Source organism: Chiloscyllium punctatum, chromosome 5, assembly GCF_047496795.1.
Source record: "Chiloscyllium punctatum isolate Juve2018m chromosome 5, sChiPun1.3, whole genome shotgun sequence".
Lineage (NCBI taxonomy): Eukaryota > Metazoa > Chordata > Chondrichthyes > Orectolobiformes > Hemiscylliidae > Chiloscyllium > Chiloscyllium punctatum.
In genome coordinates, this window is record NC_092743.1 from 80232013 (window position 1) to 80256382 (window position 24370).

Below are 24370 nucleotides of genomic sequence, written 5' to 3' on the forward strand. Positions count from 1 at the left end.
AAACTCATGTGGTTCACTAATGTTCTTTAGGGAACGAAATCTGTCATCCTTACTTGGTCAGGTCTACATGCAATTCCAGACCCACAGTAATGACTCATCACCCTCTGAAATGGCTTAGCAAACCATTCAGTTCAAGGCAGTTAGGGATGGGCAGAAAATGCTGGTCTTGCCAGCAATGCCCATGTCCCCGTGAAATAATAAATTTAAGAAATGCAGCTTTAGTTTCTTTTGTTAAAAGAAGTTCAATCAAGGTTTTCAGTTGATAGATTCAAAACTCACATTTATTTTGAAGCAGTTTTTTTATGACAGGTCCCAATGTCCTTGTGCCTAAAACAGCTTAAAATTAAGAGTATCCATGAAGACATGCAAACAGGTACAATTAGAGATAACTTCAAACGATGAAGGCTGACCTGTGAGCAAGTCTATTTTCTAGCACAAAACCTACAGAAACTTGATCTGCAGTGAATTTAAATAGGTGCTTAAGACTCTGCAATTTTTTGCATAGGTTTTATCAGTTTTGGCAAAATAAAAGTACAATCAAGCATGAACTCCAGGCAATGTTGTCTTTGCACTATGATCTGCAAGAGGTAAAAGATTAGAAAAAAAAAGCATTCTGCGTTTTTCAAGTCTGTTGAAGGTTCAGGAGCTCAAACTGTGTTCAGCACTTCAGGGAAAATGAGGCCAGGCCAAACTAAACATGGAGTATCGGGTTGACCACTGTACAACACTGAAGCAAAAATGTGATGAAAAAAGGTGCCTAATTCTTCCAAATAGCTCAACTCTTAAAACAAGTTAAATTACACCTTAAGAACCTGAATTAGCACAAACAATATATCATCCGCACAGAGAAATTGAGTTAAACAATAAATGTGTTTCGGTAATAATTAACTTGCACTGTGTAAACCACTCCCTATCAGAAGTTGAAGTGACCTCTTAACAATTTTACTACAACCATTTCAAATTTGCATAAAAAACACTAGTTAAAGTGACTTCTTTATCCAAAGTTGCAAGATTATATGATTGAGTTGGAAATTCCTTTGTAAAGAAGTAATTGTTAATGGACTAGCAATTTAGATAAACAGAACAAGTATAAGATTGTGGGAACAAGGTACATGCAGAAACTAATCTCCCAATCTGCAGGAATCAAAATGAACTTTATTCCTTTGGTTCAAGGACACAAATTTTAAACATTGTTTAATCTCAGTTAATTACGCAGCATTCAGGTTTATAATCTAACTTTTACTTCTAATTTACATATCATTAAAACTTTGCTGAACATTACACTTTTAATGAAACAGCCATTAAGAGGCAAGACCGTAGTTCAAGATGTATTAGTTGGAGCTGCTAACTAAGGCAGTACTGTGTGAACTCTGATGCTGGCCTACAAACTTTCTACCAATTTGACATGAGTTTGGCTCAGGCACCAATCAATATAGTCTCTTCAAAATCAAGTGTCACATCTCTAAACTTGTGACCCACAGGCCACTGGGCAATGTCACCTGAGACATGTCAGAGCCACCTCTGGTGAATGCAAGATAGTAACTAGAGAAACTAATTAACCTGAAACTTGTGCATTGCTTAACGAAAGGCATGTGGGATTACCTAGGCAACAGACTGGCAGAAATATGCTGAAGGGTTTGACAACTTTCGGCACATACACAAACACCTAAGGCAGCAAAAGATAAGGAAGAAACAGAAAGCACTCCAACTTGGGGCTCAGAGTTGCATGACAAAGAGACTTATTCCATAAATCTGATGGAAAAGGTGCCTAATTCTTCCAAAGTGCACAATTTCTCATTCCTGATGAAGGGCTTTTGCCCGAAACGTTGATTCTCCTGCTCCTCAGATACTGCCTAACCTATTGTGCTTATCCAGCAGCACACTGTCAATGAGGTGCAGCTAAGACCCACAACATCCTCTTTGCCACTGAATTAATACCATAAATCATTGTTGTGGTTCTGTTCGCCGAGCTGGGAATTTGTCTTGCAAACGTTTCGTCCCCTGTCTAGGTGACATCCTCAGTGCTTGGGAGCCTCCTGTGAAGCGCTTCTGTGCTGTTTCCTCCGGCATTTATAGTGGCCTGTCTCTGCCGCTTCTGGTTGTCAGTTCGAGCTGTCCGCTGTAGTGGCCGGTATATTGGGTCCAGGTTGATGTGTTTGTTGATAGAATCTGTGGATGAGTGCCATGCCTCTAGAATTCCCTGGCTGTTCTGTTTGGTTTGCCCTATAATGGTAGTGTTGTCCCAGTCGAATTCATGTTGCTTGTCGTCTGTGTGTGGGGCTACTAAGGATAGCTGGTCGTGTTGTTTTGTGGCTAGTTGGTGTTCGTGTATACAGATCATTAACTGTCTTCCTGTTTGTCCGATGTAGTGTTTACTGCAGTCCTTGCATGGGATTTTGTACACTACATTAGTTTTGCTCATGTTGGGTATCGGGTCTTTTGTTCCGGTGAGTTGTTGTCTGAGCGTGGCTGTTGGCTTGTGTGCTGTTATGAGTCCTAGTGGTCGCAGTAGTCTGGCTGTCAGTTCAGAAATGCTCCTGATGTATGGTAGTGTGGCTAGTCCTTTGGGTTGCGGCATGTCCTCGTTCCGTTGTCTCTCCCTTAGGCATCTGTTGATGAAATTGCGAGGGTATCCGTTTTTGGCGAATACCTTGTATAGGTGTTCCTCTTTCTCTTTTTGTAGTTCTGGTGTACTGCAGTGTGTTGTGGCCCTTTTTGAATAGTGTCCTGATGCAACTTCATTTGTGTGTGTTGGGGTGGTTGCTTTCATAGTTTAGGACTTGATCTGTGTGTGGTTTTCCTGTAAACCTTTGTGGTGAATTCTCCGTTCGGTGTTCTCTGTACCATCACGTCTAGGAATGGGAGTTGGTTGTCCTTTTCTTCCTCTCTAGTGAATCAGATTCCTGTGAGAGTGGTGTTGATGATCTGGTGTGTGTTCTCTATTTCTGTGTTTTTAATGATTACAAAGGTGTCATCCACGTATCTGACCCAGAGTTTGGGTTGAAGTTGTGGTAAGACTGTTTGTTCTAATCTTTGCATTACTGCTTCTGCTAGGAGTCCAGAGATCGGTGAGCCCATGGGAGTTCCTTGCAAGACAAATTCCCAGCTCGGCGAACAGAACCACAACAACAAGCACCCGAGCTACCAATCTTCTACCAAACTTTGAACACCTACGGGCGAGAGATGCTAAGACAAGCTAGGAAATGGGAATCCTATGCCAACCGCCTAAGTGCCACATACGAACAACTCCAGTTCCTGCATGGAATGCCAAAAGAATCGATTCCTTCCGCCATGTGTCAGATACAGACCACCAGTCAACAATCCACAAGCCAGGGACACAGCCAGACAGAACGGATTCAGGATGATCCAGGTAATGATCAGACGCTCACAACAGACTACACAAATACAGACAAGAAATTGCGTGCCAAAAATCGTTAATTTTAAAAACCAATCAGGAATGGACCTGGACCATAGAACAGGCCGTCACCATAGGATAGAACAGGACCACACACCGCAAAAAAAAAAAGCACTAAAAGAAAAAATGGCCAAACTAACACACAAAGAAGAGGACACCACAACACACACCAGGGTTAAAAACCTCTCCCACAGACACGGAAAGAATACTGGCCAAGGGACTCAACTACAACCACAGGGACGCCAAGACAGCAGACTCCCTAGCAGCACTAGAATCCACACTCAGGAACAATGGACTGACAGAAGAGACACAACAAACTGAGACAAAGTATCGTACCGCTGATAACAAGAAAAAAAAACAAACACATAACCTCAACACCAAGGAGAGGGAAGCACTAAAATCACTAAGAAACGATAAGAACATAATTATACTACCAGCAGACAAAGGCAAAATGACGGTCATCCTGGACAAAGCAGAGTACATGCAAAAAGCACAACAACTACTTGCAGATACCAACACCTACCAAAAGAGGGAGTTTGACCTCACCCCACAGCTCACCAATAGGATAAACAACACACTGAGGAATCGACAAAATAAACGGACAGATAACCAGGTCTGACCTACAAAGAATGAAACCTGAAAGCAACAACACCTCCAGATTCTATGGACTACCCAAAGTGCACAAACCAGACATCCCACTCAGACCCATGGTGTCCCTGGTAGTGATACTATCACACAAACTGGCTAAAGAACTACAGCAGAAACTGAAACACCTGATCAGCGGATCCAGACAATCTATACAATCGACACAGGAATTCTTGGACATCATCAGAAATATACACATAGACAAGGAAGAAACCATGGTCTCATTCGATGTAACGGCACTGTTCACCTCCATCGACAAAACACTAGCCAAAGAAACAATAGCCAACCTGCTGGACATACATAACAGACAACAGGACGTTGAACTTATCAACAAAGACAGCATACTCAAATTACTGGACCTGTGCCTCACAACACACTTCACATTCAATAAACAAATATACGAACAAATCAACGGAACACCCATGGGCTCACCGATCTCTGGACTCATAGCAGAAGCAGTAATGCAAAGGTTAGAACAAACAGTCTTACCACAAATTCAACCCAAACTCTGGGTCAGATACGTGGACGACACCTTTGTAATCATTAAAAACACAAATAGAGAACACACACCAGATCATCAACACCACACTCACTGGAATGATTCACTAGAGAGGAAGAAAAGGACAACCAACTCCCATTCCTAGACGTGATGGTACAGAGAACACCAAACGGAGAATTCACCACAAAGGTTTACAGGAAAACCACACACACAGACCAAGTCCTAAACTATGAAAGCAACCACCCCAACACACACAAACGAAGTTGCATCAGGACACTATTCAAAAAGGGCCACAACACACTGCAGTACACCAGAACTACAAAAAGAGGAAGAGGAACACCTATACAAGGTATTCGCCAAAAACGGATACCCTCGCAATTTCATCAACAGATGCCTAAGGGAGAGACAACGGAACGAGGACATGCCGCAACCCAAAGGACTAGCCACACTACCATACATCAGGAGCATTTCTGAACTGACAGCCAGACTACTGCGACCACTAGGGCTCATAACAGCACACAAACCAACAGCCACGCTCAGACAACTCACCAGAACGAAGGACCCAATACCCAACATGAGCAAAACTAATGTAGTGTACAAAATCCCATGCAAGGACTGCAGAAAACACTACATCGGACAAACAGGAAGACAGTTAACGATCCGTATACACGAACACCAACTAGCCACGAAACGACACAACCAGCTATCCTTAGTAGCCACACACACAGATGACAAGCAACATGAATTCGACTGGGACAACACTACCATTATAGGGCAAACCAAACAGAACAGCCAGGGAATTCTAGAGGCATGGCACTCATCCACAGATTCTATCAACAAACACATCGACCTGGACCCAATATACCGGCCACTACAGCGGACAGCTCGAACTGACAACCGGAAGCAGCAGAGACAGGCCACTATAAATGCCGGAGGAAACAGCACAGAAGCGCTTCACAGGAGGCTTCCAAGCACTGAGGATGTCACCTGGACAGGGGACGCAACGTTTGCAAGACAAATTCCCAGCTCGGCAAACAGAACCACAACAACGAGCACCCGAGCTACAAATCTTCTACCAAACTTTGAACCATAAATCATTTTCTGAAAGCAGGCTTCTCAGGTTTATCTGCAGTTCTGACGATTAATATGAAGTTGTTCATTTTGGAAAGGTGAATAAAAGAACAGAGTGCTACTTAGAGAGAAACTGCAGAAAGCCTCAACACAGACTTCAGGGTATTTATACATGAAACAAATAAAGCTAATACCCAGGTATAGTAGGTAATCAGGAAGGCTAATGAAATGTTGGCCCTTATTTCAAGGGAGGTTTGAGTAAAAAAGAGTGAGGAAGTGTACTGCAACTGAACAAGGTGCTCGTGAGAGCAACATTGGTACCCTTATTTAAACAAAGGTACAATTTCATTGGAGGCGGTTCAAAGAAAGTTCACGAGGGTGATCCCTGGTTTTGGGGGATTGTCTTATAAGCAAAGGTTTAATAAGTTGGAACTCTACTCACCAGATTTTAGAAGGAGAGGTAATCCCATTGAAACATGTGATTCTTAAGAAGTTTAACAAGATAAATGCTGAGCAGATGCTTCCCCTTGTGGGAAATAAGGGGCAGCAATTTAAGACTGAAATGAGGAGGAATTTCTTGTCTCAGGATTTGGAACTTCTTGCCAGAGACCTGTGGAGGCAGAGACCTCGAGTATATTCAAGGCTGAGATGGATAGATTCTTGATCAGCAGGAGAATTATGGGTTACAGGGAAAGGGCATGTGACGAATGTTGGACCAGCCTTGATCCTGCTAAATGACAGAGCCGGCTCGAAGGGCTGAATGGCCTGTTCCTATTTCTTCATGGTCTTATTATATTCTAGAAATCACAGGAGGAACAGGGATAAACCTTCTCAGAGTAAACTGTAAATAGAACAGTAAAGTAGGGCCAAAGTTGAATAAGTACAGAAAATTTATCTTGAAATACAATAGATGCATTTGAAAATGCCAAACCAAATACCACATTTACAACAGTAGTATCTCATCATAATGAATATCTGTGAAGCTTCAAAGAAAACATGAATATTAAAAACATGGTGACTATTATAGTGCAAGAAATATGGATGATATATGTAGGTAGCATCTAATCTGCACTAGACATCCCTCAATCACAATGAAGGACCCATTAAATTGCTTACTTTGCTGGTGTTGCTTCATGGGGAACTCACTGTTGATGCAAAATTGTTTTGTGGGATCTTTAATGGTCACCTGAATATGCAAACTAGAATTCAGCTTAATCAACTCATCCCACCTGTGGCATTTCTCATACGTGGAATTAACAGTAAGAGAAATATTAGCTCAAATCATGGGGTGGCATGATGGCTCAGTGATTAGTACTGCTGCCTCACAGTGCCAAGGACCAGGGCTCTATTCCACCCTTGGGCAGACTATCTGTTTGCACATTCGCCCTATGTCTGTTTGGGTTTCCACTGGGTGCTCACGTTTCCTACCACAGTCTGAAAATATGCAGGTTTGGTGGATTAGCCATACTAAGGTACCCACAGTATTCAGGGACATGTGGGTTACGTGCATTCACCATGGGAATTACATGGATAGGTGGGGGCTGATCGGAGGGTTTGTGCGGAGTTATTGAAACAAATGGCCAGTTTCCACACTGTTGGGATTCTGTTCTGTTCATAAATGGCTTCCCCCTCCAATAGAACCTTCAACTCGAAGACTCAAAAATTGACAGAATGCAGCAGTCACTCATACCTGTGCAAAAATAAATCCATTAATTCATTCCCAGTTTTGCTTATACATAGCAAATAGGAAATTAAAATTACTACTCTCCTGATTTAAAAAGTTAGCAATGGACAGCAGTTCAGATAATCAGAGATAAATTTCTTTCTACATCTGTTCTATTTTTCCTATAATCGTTTTATAGCTGAGCAGTTGCTTCTAAAGCATCTTAAGATGCAGTGGTAGTATCCCTACCTCTGAGCCAAGAAGCCCAGGTTCATTTCCCACCTGCCCTAGAGGTGTATTATAACATGTCTGAACAAGTTGATTTAAAATATTTGGGGGGCCTATGCGTGCAGTGATAGGGCACTGCTTTAGAAGGACCTATCCTGAATGACTGCTATAAAATACTGAAACAAAATATTAAGATATCCTGGCTATTTTAAATAATTGCTTACAAGTTGAAAATCCTCTTAACAGTATGTTTACTAGTGACATATTTTACAGCTCCTTCAGATGTTTTTAGAAATATTTCTCTCATTTAGTTTTGGTTATACTTGAGTTTTAACACAAGAAACTTAAGCTCCTGTCACAATGTTTAAAAAACCTATTGTTATTGTTATCTATTCTCCTGGTAGTTCTGACAAAATTTCAAATGCCTTTGCTCAGCTTGCCAGCCCTCCTGGATTGGCCTGGAGTTTTCAGGAATTGAAAATCAATCTCCAGGGCATTGCTGTGAGAAACCCTGGAGAAAAATCACAGGAACATGAAACAATTAGATTTCCATTATTTTCTTGGAACATTTCACTTTTCTAAAATGGAAAGTGTAGGAAGTCCCTGCTGGCTAACAGTCAAGCAACATCCTACTGGTGTAGAAAGGCAGAGTGTCACAAGGATAACATGTTGGCTGAAGTGTAGAGAGCAAGAGGTGATAAAGCCTCGAAGAATACATTTCATCATAAAGTGCTGGAGGAACTCTGGTTTCCAGACTGGTATGTCTATTCCTCAGACTCGAAATGATAACTGTTTCACTCTCCACTGATGCTGCCAGACCTGCTGGGTTTCGCCAGCATATTCTATTTTTATTTCAGGTTTCCAGTATCTGCAGTTTTGGCCACCCCATTCATGATTCAATATCCAAAACACTCCAGATAACCAAAGATAACAAACACATTACTATTTCTGAGCCAACACATGGTTAAAGTGAAGAGACAGGTCAGGCTGGAACATGACAGGAAACAAGGAATGTGTGCTGGAATAAATTGCAATTATTTCAAGGCAAGAGGGCTGACAGGTAAAGCTGATGAACTCAGGGTGTGGATAGACACATGGGACTGGGATATTATAGCCATTGCAGAAACATGGCTGAGGGAGGTACAGGGCTGGCAGCTGAATATGCCAGGATGCAGGTGCTTTAGATGGTGGAAAGAGGGGAAGGGGTGCCTTTTTATAAGGCATTTTTGATTAAGCTCTGTATCACAGCAGTAATCAGATGAAATAACTGGGGGAATCATCCAGTGAGGCTTTGTGGGTAGAGCTAAGAAATAAGTGACATAATTGGCATTGTACTATAGGCCCCTAAATAACCAATAGGAATTAGAGGAACAAATTGGGAGCTTGGGAATTAGAGGAAGAATAGTGGGAGCTTGGGAATACTCGCAGGAGCAATAGGGTTGTCATAGTTGGGCATTTTAATTTTCCTAACTTAGACTGTGACTGCCATAGCATTAAGGGCTTTGATTGGGTCGAATTTGTTAAGCGCATTCAGGAAAGTTTCATCACTCAGTAAGGGGCAAAACTCAACTTACTCTTGGGAAATAGGGCTGTCTGGTGACTGAGGTGACAGTGGCAGAGCACTTTGGGACCAGTGACCATCGTTCTATTAATTTTAAAATAGTTATGGAGGGGACAAAACTGGTCCACAGGTTCAAGTTTTAAATTGGGGCAAGGTGAATTTTTCATGAAAAAAGGCAGGAGCTTGCAGGGTAATTTGTTTGCAAGCAAAGTGACGTCTGGCAAGTGGAAGGTCTTTAAAAGTGAGATAGGTTTGCAGGAATAGGGAAACCTGGATGATAACAGATATTGAGGCTTTGACCAGAAAAAGCAGATACGGCTCAGATACAGGCAGCTGGGATCAAGGGAATCCCTGGAGGTATACAGGGAATTCAGGAGCTTACTGAAGGAGGAAATCAGGAGGGCAAGAAGGGAGCACGAGATAGTCTTCTCAGTCAAGGCTAGGGTGAATCTAAAGAGGCTCTTTAAGTATATTAAAGGAAAAAGAATAACTAGAGAGAGTATAGGACCCCTCAAGGACCAAAGGGACATGTCACGTGTAGAACTGCAAGATCCTCAATGAATATTGCTCCTCTGTTCATTGCAGAGAAAGACATGAAGACTTGGGAAGTTAGTGGTCACATCTTGGGGATATTCCAAATCACAGTATTAGAATGTATGTATTAGAAAGCATGAAGGTGGATCAATCTCCTGGTCCTCACTGGATATATCCAAGAGCACTGCAAGAGTCGAGAGAAGAAATTGTGGAGGCCCTGACTGATATTTTTACATCATCGTTAGCCACAGGTAAGGTCCCAGAAGACTGGAAGGTAACAAATGTTGTGCCCGTATTCAAGGAGGGCTGCAAAGAAAATCCTGGTTAATATAGACCAGTAAGCCTAAAATCTGTGGGAGGTAAACTTGGACAAACCCCTAAAATATACATACATTTGGAAAGACCAGGTTTCATTAGGAAGAGTCAGCATGGCTTTGTGCTTAAGAGATCGTGCCTCACTAATTTGTTAAGAGCTCAGTGACGAAGTGACCAGGAAGACTGACGAAGGCAGAGTGGTAGACTTAGCCTTTATGGATTTCAGCAAGGTCTTTGATAGGGTTCCACATGGTTGGCTGCTCTGCAAGGTTAGTTCACATGGAATCCAGGGTGAACTGGCAAATTGGATACATACTTGACTTGACGGTAGGAAGCAGACGGTGATAGCAGAAGTATATTTGTTGAACTGGAGACCTGTGACTAGTGGAGTACCTCAGGGATTGGTGCTGGGTCCAGGTTATACAAGTGTATAAGATCATGCCAGGCATGGATAGGGTGAATGCACTCAAGTATTTTTCCCAGGCTTGTGGATTTGACGGCATCAGTTTAAGGTTAGAAGGAAAAACATAACAGAGAACCTGAGAGGCAACTTCTTTTTAAAACAGAGGAGGGGAGGCATATGGAATGACCTGCCAGTGGAAGTGGTTGAAGCAGCTATATTAACAGCATTTAAAAGGCATTAGCACAAATACATGGATAGGAAGGGTTACAAGGATACAGGCCAAGTACAGGAAAATGGGGTTAGCGTGGATAGACATTTTGGTCAGCATGGACTAGCATGGACCAAGGGGCCTGTCTCCATGCTGTAGGTCTCTGATTCTATATGAAAATAAACATATGGAAATATTAAACAGGTCAGACAGTTTCTGTGAAGAGTGAAACTAGAGTTAACATTTCAGGTTCATCAGACCATCTCACAGAACTTATTCTAAGGTGGTAAGCCAGGCCCTAAATTTTATTTACTTTTAGGTAGATGCAAGATATTCGAGGAATGATGCAGCTGGTCAAACCACTCTGCTTTAAACAAAACAGAATTTATTTCAACATTACAGATGAAATACAAACAAAATAAAACAATTTAGAGTAACTTATTTGATAAACCAACTGACAATATCGCAACTTAAATGAAGCTATTCTAACCCCTGCAACATCCAAAAACACACCCCTTGGCAAAAGGTAAATTCAAACAGATTCTTACGGGCTGGAGAGTTTACAGAGAGAAAGTTCAAGCAATACCTCTTTTGAAGCATGGAACCTTTTGAGAGCTGCTTCTCTAGGTCCTGAACAGTTTTTTGACTGCCTGCTAAAACTAAACCAAACTAGAAGTAACCTGAACTGGGAGAACTGGCCGCTCCCCTTTCATTGTACAACTGTTCTTAAAAAAACCTAAAGGCCTCCTGTGATTGTTGACTTAGGCAGTTTCTGTCAGCCATTTCGGCACCACTGCCTTCTCAACCTCTCTTCGAAAAAAATACAAGGATAACATTATCTTGTAAAAGGGATAACACGTAACATCTTAGCTTAAAGTTGCAAACTTTGAATCATAGGGATTTACAGCATGGAAACAGACCCTTCGGTCCAACTAGTTTATGCCAACCAGATATCCTAATCTAATCTAGAACCATTTGCCAGCATTTGGCCATATCCCTCTAAACCCTTCCTATTCATATACCCATCCAGATGCTTCTTAAATGCTGTAATTGTACCAGCCTCCACCACTTCCTCTGACAGTTCATTCCACACACGCATCACCCTCTACGTGAAAAGGTTGCCCCTTAGGTCCCTTTCATATTTTTCCCTCTCACTGAAGGGAATGGGACGGGACGGCACGGCACAGAATACTTAAGATGTGAAAACAGGGCCTTCGGCCCCACAAAGTCCACACCGACCCTCCAAAGAGGGTAGCTTGTCCAGACCCATTCCTCTTATTCTATTATCCTATATTTATCCCTGACTAATGCACCTAACCTACACATCCTTGAACACTACAGGAATTTAGCATGACCAATTCATTTAACCTGCACATCTGTGCATTGTGGAGGAACCCCACGTAGACACAGGGAGAATGGCTGTGTGGAGTTTGCACGGTCACCAGAGGATGGAAGAGCCCAGGTCCTTGGTGCTGTGAGGCAGCAGTGCTAAAAATCCAAGCCACCATGCCACTTCCACCCCAGAGAAAAGACCTTGTCTACTTATCCTATCCACACCCCTCATGAGGTTATAAACCTCTATAAGGTCACCCCTCAGCCTTAAACGCTACAGGGTAAGCAACCCCAGCCTATTCAGTCTCTCCCTTTAGCTCAAACTCTCAACCCTGGCAACATTCTTGTAAATCTTTTTTTAAAACCCTTTCTGGTTTCTCAACATCCTTCTGATAGGAAGGACACCAAAATTGAGCAATATTTCAAAAAAGGGCCTAACCAATGTCCTATACAGCTGCAACATGACCTCCCAACTCATACTTCATACTCTGACCAATAACGAAAAGCATACCAAATGCCTTCTTCATTATCCTATCTGAGACTCCACTTTCGAGGAACTATGATCCTGCACTCCAAGTCCTCTTTGTAAAGCAACATTCCCCCAGGACCTTACCATTAAGTGTTTAAATCCGGATCTGATTTGCTTTTCCAAAATGCAGCACCTCACATTTATCTAAATTAACTCCATCTACCACTGTTCAGCCCATTGGTCCAGCTGATCAAGATCCCGTTGAAATCTGAGGTAATCTTCTTCGCTGTCCACAACACCCTCAATTTTGATGTCATCTGCAAACTTACTAACTATACCTCCTATGTTCACATCCAACTCATTTATATAAATGGCGAAAAGTAATGGACCCAGCACCAATCTTTGTGGCACTCTACTGGTCACCGGCCTCCAGTCTGAAAAGCAACCCTCCACCACTACCCTCTGTCTTCAACCTTCGAGCCAGTTTTGCATCCAGATGACTAGTTCTCCTTGTATTTCGAGAGATCTACCCTTGCGAACCAGGCTCCCATGAGAAACTTGGTCAAACATCTTATTGAAATCTATATAGATCACATCTACCACTCTGCCCTCATCAATCCTCTTTGTTACTTAAAAAAAAACTCAAATCGAATTGAGACAGGATTTCCCATGCACAAAGCCATGTTGACTCTGCCTAATCAGTCCTTGCCTTTCCAAACACATGTACATCCCACCCCTCAGGATTCCCTCCAACAGCTTGCCAACCACTGATGTCAAGCTCACCAGTCTATAGTTGTCTGGCTTTTCCTTACCACCTTTCTTAAATCATGGCACATTAGCTAACCTCTAGTCTTCCAGCTCCTCACCTGTGACTATTGACAAAACAAATCTCTCAGTAGGGGCCCAGCAATCACTTCCCTAGCTTCCCACAGAGTTCTAGGGTACACCTGATCAGGTCCTGGGGATTTATGCATTGCATGACATCCAGCACCTCCTCTGTAATGTGGACATTTTTCAAGATGTCACCATTTATTTCCCCACATTCTACATCTTCCATGTCCTTCTCCATAGTAAGGAATGATGCAAAATACTCATTTCATATCTCCCCCATCTCATGCGACTCTACACATCTACATAGATAGTTTTTATTGTTAAAACCTTGTGGGATATAGGTAAAGTAGTGTTACTTCTGCAATTATAATTACTTATACAAAGTAAATGAACTCACACCAGTGTGTAATTGTTTCAGCCAAGAGCTGAGTCAACTAAAATGCAAACTGTGTGGAGGAAATACATAATTGTTTTTGTATTAGCTAAAATTGTATGCAAGAATGAAATGTGACTGCAAAACAATGGTAGATGTTACAGACAAATAGATAAGGTACTGTGAGGATGTAGGTTAAGCCAGATACATCTGTACAAACAGTAGGTATGGACATCTGGACCCCACTTTTACAGAAACACAGGAACAAACCCCAATTAAAGGGTCATAAGGATCAGTATGGTAGGGGAAGGCACAGATGGAGGGAGTAGATAATGGTGATGAAAGGATATACCTAACAATGACCCACAGTGGGATGTGGTCAAAACAGCCTTGTGAGGCCAGAAATAAGCATTTTGTCACAGATAAGGCTGGATAAGGCAAGAGTTAAACAGGAGTAATGGGTGCTGGTCTTAGAGAAGTGGAAGATGTAAACAGGGAGGAGGAATGAAATAAAAAGATAGAAACCAAATTATATAAATATCATTTATTAGAGGAATTCTGTGTGCATGTCCCTTGCCTTGTAGGCAGTGGACATCGCACCCTCTTGCAAGAGTAAAATAAAGGACACTACTGATTCAGATTTTGTCTCAGACTGAAATTATTGAAGTGAGTGAGCTTTGTTTCTCACAACCTGAAAACAAAACTGCAGATACTGCAAATCAAAAACAAAAAAAAGTTGTTGGAAAAGCTCAGCATATCTACAGCATTGGTGCAGAGAAAGCATAGTTAATTATCTCAGTTCCGGTGACGCTTGGGTCCTCAGGAACATTAACACTGACTTCCCTTCACAGATGAAGCCATACCTGCCGTACAGTTTTTTTTTGTTGCTCTGTGCACCAGTTAATATTCTCTGCCTTTGAGCAGTGACTACAGATTATCCATCCGTCCATTCACTTACTTATTTAATCACTCAGTCATCACTACCAAAAAACATTCTCAATTTCACAACTCAGCCGTCCAGCTCCTGCAGTTAGTTGCTTTCTCCTGAATGGGATGACGCGCAGACAAAACTCCGAGAACTACAAAGTGCATACATCCAAGAAGCAACCAGATAGACAAGTCTCGGATCCATACTTACCTCCACCAAACCAGTTCCAAATCTGAACGCACTGTGGGCCAGATAACATTCCCGTTCTTCCGGGGTTTACTGTGACTGACAGCGGAGAGGACCCGCTGATTGGTTAGCACAGGTAGGGGCGGGGCTAATAACACAGACACTGGTTTAATTGAAAAGGGTTTGCAGCCAGTTTTGGAGTCAGGTGATTGGGGGGGGGGTAGTACCTTATTGTATTCTTTTTCCTTTTTTGATTCTGTAGAACAGATCCTGGTCTGCAGCCTCTATATCCAAACCCTCCCGCCACCTGAAACTGGTCCCTCCGTCCGACTCTGACTTGCTTCCTTCGTCGTTGCATTTCCCCTGGCATCTGGAATGTTACATCAACACGCCTTACTTCTACTGGCCTAAACTCAGGTTACCAACACTCCACCGTTGGCCTGGAGCAACTGGAGGTCAATGTCTCAGGACTCTCCCTGGTGCAACTCTGCAGAATGAAAATCAAAGGGGAGAAAAATCCAAAAAAAGTAAATAAACAGGAGTGTCCTAGGTTCTGTTCGCAAAAAAAAAACATAGAAGTGTCAAAGGTTCTGCAAAAAAAGTAAAATAGATAATGATATTTTTGTTTTTTAATTGGTCTTGCTTTTCTGAAAATTAAAAATATTCCAAGAAGGGAGGGAGCAGTGGGAATTGGCTAATAATTGGAAATTAGTATTTTTGCCTTCCACATGGTGTTGGAAGTGAGTGGGTGATGTGATGGCAGGCTAATGGCCAAAACATGTGGGCAAGGCACATGATAAAAGCCCCAGGAATCTATTTAACTGTTGGTTGGCAATCCTGCTGCAAATGTTGACATTTTTCTCTGGCACCTGTGCTAGCTGATATGTCAATCTGTTCCCATTTCATAACATCTCAAAATCACTTTTTCGTCTCCAAAGAGCCACCCTTACCTGACCTACCTCAGTATTATCTCATCCCCAACTTCCCTTTACAATCTGAGGTCCATTGGCCTTGTTGTCTTCAATGTCTCCTGATATCCTCCAATTTGCATCCTACCCAGTGCATTTCCATTTCATTTGCTGAAAGAACTAAAAGTGAAGCCTGGGAAACAGATTCTCTGACTGGATGTGACAACTGGAAGGATGTTCAGGTTGTCAAAAGTCAAAACCAGGACACTTGAAAAGACATTGTAAGACAGAGTTCTGGATGGGGCAGGTGACCAATGGCAGGAGACTGGGAAAGGGGTCATTGAAAGTGGAGAGGTCATGTGATGTGACATCTTACAGAATAGAGTTGAAAAGTCCTGTCCCTCTCCTGTAGTTATGTTAGAGCCCAGGTGTCTTTGGAGAAGGGGCATGCGGTGTCCACCAACACCCCTGGAGTCGTTCAGGGAGAGGTGGGCGCCGCAGGGAGTGGAGTGCATCATTTCTCCCTCCAACTCTATTTTGATTTAGTCCCTACCCTCCCCTTCACTGTTTTGATCACACAGCATTGCCCTGTGGTTTGAAGGGCAGTGCTTGTCACTGGCCACTCGGGTGTTTTTCCTATCTTCCTGGTGGTGGAGATTGAATAAAGATTTGTGCACTTTGTGTCTTTCACTGTGTCTCACACCTGCACACACACACCATGGGTGCTGGGGAAAAATAAGCACTACCGCAGTTAGGCGGTAGTGTGGGGAAAGAAAGGAAAAAAAAAGAAAAGAAAATTAACAGGAGATTTGGGCTTTAGTTTGAAGAAAAAAAAATATATATAAATTGGCCATTGAAGGGCAGTGCTTGTCACTGGCCGCTCGGGTGTTTTCCCCCCTTTTGGAGAGTGGATCAGTGTGTGCACATGTGTAAGGACCCTGTTGCTGCTTAGGGCCTGCCTCACTGCTGCTGCCTGGGACTTGCCAAATAAAAAAAAATAGAGTTGAAAATTCCTGTCCCTCTCCTGTAGTTATGTTAGAGCCCAGGTGTCTTTGGAGAAGGGGCATGCGGTGTCCACCAACACCCCTGGAGTTGTTCAGGGAGTGGAGTGTATTATTTCCCCTTCCAACTCTATTTTGATTTAATCCCTGCCCTCCCCTTCACCGGTTGATCACACAGCATTGCCCTTTGATGTGAAGGGCACTGCTTGTCAGTGGCCACTTGGGTGTTTCTTCCTGGTGGTGGGTATTGAGTAAAGATTTATATGCCTTGTGTCTTTCACTGTGTCTCACACCTGCACACATACAGTATGGGTGCTGGGGAAAAATAAGCACTACCGCTGTCAGGAGGTAGTGTGTGGGGAAAATAAAATGAAAAAAAAGACAGAAAAAAAGTAGAGTCAAAAAATGAAGCGCTGGAAAGCACAGCAGGTCAGGCAGCATCCGAGGAGCAAGAGAGGCAATGTTCTTCCGGTCCTGGAGTTAGCTAGCGTTGAAAAGAGAAGGCCCAACACCAGTTACCCACTCTGAAACAAATTGAGGCCCCTACGTGGTCAATTAGTGACCACGTAAAGACCCAACTAAGATCAACTCCTGCTTGGGCTGCAAATATCTCAGCTTCAGGTTGGGCAATAAAATGTAGAGTAGCTAAAGTGTGGTGCTGGGAAAAGCACAGCAGGTCAGGCAGATCTGAGGAGTAGGAGAGTCAACCTTTCAGGCAGGGCCCCATCCAAGTGGTAAATCAGTGTGTCCAGCTGTTAACAGGAGATCAGTGCCACTTGATTTGCACCAATTTTTGCATGATTCAGAGACTGAATGTAGTTAAGGCGGGTGGTTTCTAAGAGCTAGCAGACTGCCTTTGCTTCCTTCTCTCCCTTCTGCTGCCATTCCTTTCCAGCTGACCTCCAATCCCAGAAAGCCTAATCCCACTCCTATCCAAAAAAACACACTTCTGACACCTTGGGCTGCATAATCCCACCTGCCTCCAGCAGCAATCACAGCCTTTTCTAATTCATTCTTAGGATGTGGACATCACTGGCTGGGCCAATGTTTAGTGCCTATCTCCAGTTGCCCTTGCACAGATGGTGGTAAGCTGTCTTCTTGAACCATTCAGTCCATCTGCTGTAGGTATACCCACAATTCCATTAGGATGGAACTCCAGGTTTTAACTGACACTGAAAGAATGATTATACATTTGTAAATCAAGATTGGCTTGGAGGGGAACTTGCAGGTGGTGGTGCTCCCATGCATCTGTTGCACTTGTCCTTTGAGATGGTAGTGGTCATGAGTTCAAAAGGTGTTGTCTAAAGACCCTCAGCAAATTTCAGCAGTCCATCTTGTAGATGATACACACTGCTGCTACTGAATACCAGTGGTGGAGAGAGTGAGTGTATAGTGGGTGTGGTGACAATACGCAAGCTATTTTGTTCTGGATGTTGTCCTGATGTATACGACAAGTAGGAAGTATTCAGCCGCACTCCTGATTCTGCCTTGTGCCTGATAGATAGAGTCTGGGGAGTCAGGAGATGTGTTATTCACTGCAGGGTCCTCGCTCTTTCGGAAGCTCTTGTGACCACTGTATTTATATGGCTAGTTGAGTTCACTTTCTGTTCAATGGTAATCCTCAGGATGTTGACAATGGGGGTTCAGTGATGGTCATGCCATTGAATATCAAGGAGAAATACTTAGATTCTTTCTTGTTGGAGATATGCAGTGTTTGGTACTTCTGTGGCATGAATGTTACTTGCCACTTTGAGTCCAAGCCGGGATACTGTGCAGGTTTTGTTGCATTTGGAAATGCACTGCTTAAATATTTGCTTATTTTTGAGAATATCTGTAGCTCAGGTTGATGATAAGTATATAAGTTAGCTAGCTGAGCTGGATAATTTGTTGTCAGACGTTTTGTCACCATACTAGGTGACATCATTAGTGAGAATCTCCGGTGAAGCACTGGTGGTATGTCCTGCCTCTCTATTTATAGGTCTTGGTTTCTTAAGGTGGATAATGTCATTTCCAGTTTTTTTTCAAGGGAAGGTAGATAGCATGTAAATTGATGTGTTTATTGATGGATTTTTGGTTAGAAAACCATAATCTAACAACTCTTGTGTGTGTGTCATTGTTTTGCCTGTCCTAGAATGTGTGTATTGTTCCAGTCAAAGTGGTGTCCTTATTTGTCTGTATGTATAGAAACTAGTGATAGTGGGTCATGTCTTTTGGTGGCTAGATGCTGTTCATGTATCCTGGTGGCAAATTTCCTGCCTCTTTGTCCAATGTAGTAGTGCTTTTTACAGTTCTTGCATGGTATCTTGTAAATGTCATTAGATTTGCTGGTAGTATCTAATGGATCCTTTAGTTTCATTAGTCACTGTTTAAGTGTGTTGGTAGGTTTGTGGGTTACCATGATGCCAAAAAGTCTGAGTAGTCTGGAAGTCATAGTTTTTGGTTGCATTGTGTCTGCTTGTTTGGGATTGTTTCTGAGGAATCAATGGATTGTGTTTAATGTGTATCCATTTTCCTTGAATACATTGTATAGAAATTTTTCTTCTGCTTTTTATAGTTCTTGGGTGCTGCAGTATAATGTAGCTCGTTGAAATAATGTCTTGATGCAGCTCTGTTTGTGAGTGTTGGGATGGTTGTTTCTGAAGTTAAGTATTTGATCCATGCGTATTGTGTTTCTGTAGATGCTGGTTTGAAGTTCTCCGTTAACCTGACATTCAATTGTCACGTCTAGGAATGGGAGTCTGTTATCGTTCTCCTCCTCTTTTGTGAATTTTATGCCTGTCAGGATAGTGTTGATGATGTTGTATGTTTCCTCTAATTTGTTCCATTTTGTGATGACAAAGGTATCATCTACTTAGTGGACTGAAAGTTTGGGTTGGATAGATGGGAGGCAGTCTGTTCAAGTCTCTGCATTACTGCTTCCGCTATGAGCCCTGATATTGGTGATCCCATGGGTGTTCTGTTGACTTGTTTGTAGTTTTTGTTATTGAATGTGAAGTGGATAGTGAGGCACAGGTCCACTAGCTTGGAGGATCTTGTGTTTCCTGATGAAGTTGGTGCTGTCTGGTGTTTGTAATCTTGGTTTTGCTGGTAGTAAAAGCAGTGTTTTTTTGGCCAGGTCGATGTTAATTGATGTGAGCAGGGCTGTAATATCAAAGGAGACCATTATTTCATCCTCTTCTATCTTGGTGTCTTTGGTGGTGTTCAGGAAGTTTTGGGTGGAGTGAATGGAGTGGCATGAATCTTCAATAAGGTGTTTTAGTTTTTGGTGGACTTCCTTGGCTAGTCTGCATGTTGGTGTACCAGGTAGGGAGACTTTGGGTCTGAGGGCAGCCCCAGGATTTTATATTTTTGGAAATCCACAGAGGTGTGGTGTGTTGAACCATCTGGTTTCATATTTTGGAAGTCTGTCCTGTTTAATTCTCCTGATTTTTTAAGTCCTGTTAGAAAGGATGAGATTTTGTTTAGTAGCTGTGGGGTCAGGTCTATTGCCATCTGCTGGTAAATGTTGGTATCTACTAGCAGAGCATTTGCCTTTTTGAGATAGTCTGATTTATTTAAATAACGGTCATGCAGGAATTATTACAACTATCTGACTAGCTGCAAATGGTGGACATCCCCACTTCTGATCTAATAAGGAAGGGAAGGTATTGATGAAGCAGCTGAAGATGGTTAGGCCAAAGGTACTGCTCTGAGGAACCCTTGCAGAGATCTCCAGGAACTGTGATGACTGACCGATAACAATAACCACTATTTTTGTCATGTATGACCACAATCAGTGGTGAGTTTCCCTTGATTCTTGTGGACTCAAGTTTTGCTTGGGTTTTCTGATGTCACACTCGGTCAAATGTGGACTCGATGTCGAAGACAATCTCTTTTGTCCATGTTTTAACTTAGGCCACAATGAAATCAGGAGCTGGGTGGCCCTGGCAGAACATAAACTGTGTATTAGTAAACAGAATATTGCTGAACAAGTACTGCTGCACTATTGATGACGCCTTCCATCACTTTTCTGATGAGAATAGACTGATTGGGTTAGATGTTTCCTGCTTTTTATGTATAGGCCATACTTGGGCAATTTTCCTTATTGTCAGGTAGTTGCCAGTATCATCATGTTTAACTAGGTGTGCAGCAATTCTGGAGTGCAGCTGTCCTGTACTGGATGTAAGTTTGCTCACTGAGCTGGAAGGTTCGTTTTCAGATGTTTCATCACCATACTAGGTAACATCATCAATGAGCCTCTGGTGAAGCACTGGTGCTAGTGACCCGCTTTTTGTTTATGTATTTAGGGTTCCTTTGTTGGTGATGTCATTTGCTGTAGTGATGTTATTCCCTGTTCTTTTCCTCGGAGGCTGGTAAATGGGGTCCAAGTCAATGGCTTCTAGGAATGCCATGCTTCTAGGAATTCTCGTGTGTGTTTCTGTTTGGCTTGTCCTAGGACAGCTGTGTTGTCCCAGTCGAAGTGGTGTCCTTCCTCATCTGCATTTAAGGATACTAATGAAAGTGGGTCATGTCTTTTTATGGCTGGTTGTCACGTATCCTGGTTTCCTGCCTGTTTGTCCAATGTAGTGTTAGTTACAATTCTCGCAAGGTATTTGTAAGTGACATTAGTTTTGCTTGTTGTCTGTGTAGCGTCTTTCAAGTTCATTAGCTGGAGTTTTAGTGTATTGATGGGTTTGTGGGCTACCATGATGCCAAGAGGTCTGAGTAGTCTGGCAGTCATTTCCAAGTCTGATGTAGGGGAGAATGGCTAGGGTTTCTGGATGCATTTTGTCTGCTTGTTTGGATTTGTTGCTGAGTAATCGGCAGACTGTGTTCATTATATGAGTGATTTTCCTCTGCTGTTCATAGTTCCTCCATGTGGTAGTGTATGTTCGTTCCTGGAAATAATGTTCTAATACAGATTTGTTTATGGGTGTTGAGATGATTGCTTCTGTAGTTCAGTTTTTGGTCTGTATGTGCTGTTTTCCTGTGGGCGCTGGTCTGAAGTTCCCCATTGGCTGTTTGCTCTACTGTGACATCTAGGAATAGCAATTTGTTGTTATTTTCCTTTTCTTTAGTGAATTTTATGCCAGTAAGGATATTATTGATGGCTTTGAAGGTTTCCTCTAATTGTTTCGTTTAGTGATGACAAAGGTGTCATCCACGTAGTGGATCCAATTTTGGGTTGGATGGTCGGTAGAGCTGTTTGTTCAAGTTTGCTCAAAAAGAACAGCAAATGACATCACCACAGCAAGTGACATCACCAATCCAAGGAAACCTAAACACATAAATAAAAAGGAGGTCACTAACACCAGTGCTTCACCGGAGGCTCACTGAAAATGTTACCAAGTATGGTGACGAAACATCTGAAAATGAATCTTCCAGCTCAGCGAGCAAAGTTATACCCAGAACCTCAACCCGAGCCACAAACCTTCTAACAATCTCCTGTGCTATTGCCGGAATGTTATCAAGGCCCAAAACCTTTGCAGAATCCACTGCCTGCAGCCATTTCTTGATATTCCCTGGAGTGAATTGATTTGCCTGAAGAATGTGATCATAGAATTCCTACAGCGTGAAACAGACCCTTCAGCCCAATAAGTCCACACCAACCCTCCAAAGAGTAACCCACCCAGACCCATTCCCGTACCCTATTATGTTGGTAAGAACGACCTTACAGAATTGATATGGTTGGCTTAGCCATTGTCAGTTCTGTTGCCTTAGTCAATGACAGGTGGTCTGTCTGGTTTAATTCCTTTCATGAGGCTTTCTAGCACAGTTGATGTAACTGAATATCTGATGAGGCCATTTCAGAGGGGTGTTAAAAATCAGCTACACTGCTGTGGGTCTGGAGTCAAATGCAGGCCAGATCTGGTATGGTTGTAAGTCCCCAACTCTAAAGGACGCTAATGAACCAGACAGGTGTTTACAATAATTGACTACAATTTAATGGTCATCATTAGATGTTTAGTTCCAGATTTTCCTCCTCAGTAGTGTTGCCAAGTCTCAGAGCCACCGTCCTCTGTGCACATGGGAGCTCTCGCTGAGCTCAATATCCACACACCTATGACTTGATTTCAAGAAACTCCTGTCTCTGTCCACTGATGCCTGATTGGAAGATATGGTAGGCCTTGCTCTGGAGAGCCATCGCTGGTGTTACATCGCAAATGAGAGAACAAGACAGCTGATGAAATGGTTATCATAATTTATAGACATCATCATCAAAGGAGTGATCAGGCAGTGACAACCCTCTATTGGGCAACATCATGGATGGTTTGTGAAGGGAGACAAGTCCTGCTGCACACCTTGTGGTATGATAAGTGAAGTGTTACATGAAGGATGACCAAATATAAAGCAAAAAGATGAAAATTGGGAATTTGAACTATCTTTAGGAAATTGAAGGGGACATTTGGACATTCAGTGAGGAGATGTACTGTGGATGTCTAGTCACTATGAGCCAACTGTGAATGATTCTCCTTCAGTCACTGTGTAATCCTCAAAACAGTTCAGCCGCACCAACCTCTTTCATTGACTCATGAGTCCAATGATGTTGCTTTTGTTTCGGTGAAGGGGATAGAGGATTGGTCGACCCAGTTGCGGAAGAGCATGGCCTCGCTCTTGCCTCGGTTAACCTTGGCCCCCGAGGCCCGTTCGAACTGGTCACAGATGCACATGAGTCTGTGCACGGACAGCAGATCCGAGCAGAAAACAGCGACGCCATCCATGTACAGGGAGGCTTTAACCTGCAGGCCCCCGCTGCCAGGAATAGTCACCCCTCTCAGGCTGGCATCCTTCCTGATGGATTCGGCAAATGGCTCTATGCAACACACAAACAAGGCGGGTGAGAGGGGGCATCCCTGCCTGACTCCAGATCTTACAGGGAAGCTATCTGATTCCCACCCATTGATTGAGACTGCACTGACAATGTTGGTGTGGAGCAGTCTGATCCAATTTCCGATTCCCTCCCCAAAGCCCATTTTGGAGAGGACATCCCTCATATATGTATGCAATATCCTGTCAAAGGCTTTCTCCTGGTCCAGGCTGATGAGGCAGGTGTCCACCCCCCCTGTCCTGCACGTAGGCGATCGTATCCCTGAGGAGTGCAAGACTCTCAGAGATTTTCCTGCCCGGCACAGCACAGGTTTGGTCCGGGTCGATCACCGATCCCAGAGCAGACCTGACCCGGTTGGCGATGACCTTTGACAAGATTTTGTAGTCTGTATTTAACAGTGAGATCGGTCTCCAATTTCTAATTTCCTCCCTCTCCCCCTTCCGCTTGTAGATGAGGGTGATGATGCCTTTCCTCATGGATTCACTCATGGTACCTGCCCGAAGCATACTGACATACACCTCCAGCAGGTCCTGGCCGATCAAGTCCCAAAGAGCGGAATAAATCTCGACCGGTAAGCCGTCGCTTCCAGGAGTTTTATTCTTTTCGAAGGACTCGAGGGCCTTGGTCAGCTCGTCCAGAGATAGCGGCTGGTCCAGCCTCTCTCGTGTTCCGTCGTCTAGGACCTCCGTGATAGAGGACAGGAACGACTGGGAGGCCGCGCTGTCGGTCGGCTTCGAGTCATACAGGCTGGCCTGGAAGGATTTGCTGATCCTCATGACGTCAGCCTGAGATGACATTATCGAGCCATCTTCTTCCTTCAGGCTGCTGAGCACGGAGCTCTCTTTGTGCATCTTCTGGAAGAAGAAACGTGAGCACGTCTCGTCCTGCTCCACCGAACGGACCCTGGACCGGAAGATTATCCTGGAGGCCTCCGAGGCAAAGTGCGAGGCTTGCTGGCCCTTCACCTCCTGGAGGTCCTCCGTGACATCGAC

General features: G+C 43.2%; 1 protein-coding gene across 2 annotated transcripts in view; it reads right to left on the bottom strand.

Annotated features, from left to right (window-relative positions):
* LOC140477187 (cytosolic non-specific dipeptidase-like) overlaps positions 1-14776 on the bottom strand; it is a 60985-nt gene extending 46209 nt beyond the window's left edge. Inside the window, exon 1 of one of the 2 annotated variants that reach the window (XM_072570635.1) lies at positions 14686-14776. The gene's annotated coding sequence lies outside the window, so the exon portion shown is untranslated. Of the gene's footprint in view, positions 1-14505; positions 14529-14685 lie in introns of those variants that run through there. The other variant, XM_072570636.1, reaches the window with a different exon arrangement.
* Between the last annotated feature and the right edge of the window lie 9594 nt (positions 14777-24370).